Raw genomic sequence first — 1226 nt, 5'->3', positions numbered from 1 at the left:
ACTATAGACTAGACTATAGATTAGACTATAGACTAGACTATAGACTAGACTATAGACTAGACTATAAACTAGACTATAGACTAGACTATAGACGAGACTATAAACTAGACTATAGACTAGACTATAGACGAGACTATAGACGAGACTATAAACTAGACTATAGACTAGACTATAGACGAGACTATAGACTAGACTATAGACTTGACTATAGACTAGACTAAAGGCTAGACTATAGACTAGATTATAAACTAGACTATAGACATGGCTATAGATTTGACTAAAAAACAAACGTAATATTGGCAACAATGTCCTTGTTATTTGTTTAAAATTGTCACGATGAAAGGAAATAGTTACTCACTCTCCTCTCTTCTCCCCCTAATTATTATTAACTAATAATAGGGAATTTATAATTATATACATGTTTCTTATTTACACGTACCACTGCACTCTCTACACACTTCACTCCACTTCAATGCACTTTATTCGCTTTAAATAACGACAACATTGCTGTCATCAGCAACACCAGCCAACAAAACTAATCACTACCACATACTACTCTGTCACATTCTTAAATGTAACTGCAGTTTGTTAGTGTTTATTGTTGTTGTGATATTGTGAGTTTGAGTGCATGTGTATTTGTTATAATTTTCTATTTGCCTTACCTCATACATGCCGCAGTCATGCAATACTGTGGACCTATTTGCGTGCGCCATTGCGGCTGCTATACTATCTTGTGATGGCGCCAAAAATATTGCTTCCGTATAGAGGTCACATGCTTTGAGGGCATGTCGTTCTTTACGATAGGAATCATTGCCGGCTTCTCGCATTCTTCTCGATTCTTCATCGGATTTAAAATCTTCAGTTCTGGCGCGTAGCTGTTGAAACCATTCAATTACCAGTGATCTAAAGTGAAAAAAGAAAATGGGGAAGATTAGTAAGTTTTAAGATTAATTGGTTTTTATTAATTTTTTATGTATTTGTACGGTCTTCTGATCTATTTGGTGGAACCTGTAACGGTACAATTTCAATACTTCAATCCTGATATCGAGAAGCATTAATACCGTGATACGAAATTGGTTAATTTAGATTCTAGCTAATAGAGAACATTACCGATGACATCATCATTCAGACCTTGTGAAGCTGAAGAGAATTTAAAGCCTTCAAGTGTTAAAAGGATCGCATAAACTACCAATTGTGAATTCTAAAGACCTCTGGAAGAGTGTGGC

At 35.3% G+C, this 1226-nt stretch overlaps 1 protein-coding gene across 1 annotated transcript in view; it reads left to right on the top strand.

Annotated features, from left to right (window-relative positions):
- Positions 1–1226, top strand: part of LOC111683923 — a 17929-nt gene that overhangs the window by 1406 nt on the left and 15297 nt on the right. The window lies entirely within an intron of this gene.

This window comes from Lucilia cuprina, chromosome 2 (genome assembly GCF_022045245.1).
Source record: "Lucilia cuprina isolate Lc7/37 chromosome 2, ASM2204524v1, whole genome shotgun sequence".
Classification (NCBI taxonomy): Eukaryota; Metazoa; Arthropoda; class Insecta; order Diptera; family Calliphoridae; genus Lucilia; species Lucilia cuprina.
This window is presented reverse-complemented; position numbering and strand designations above follow the sequence as displayed.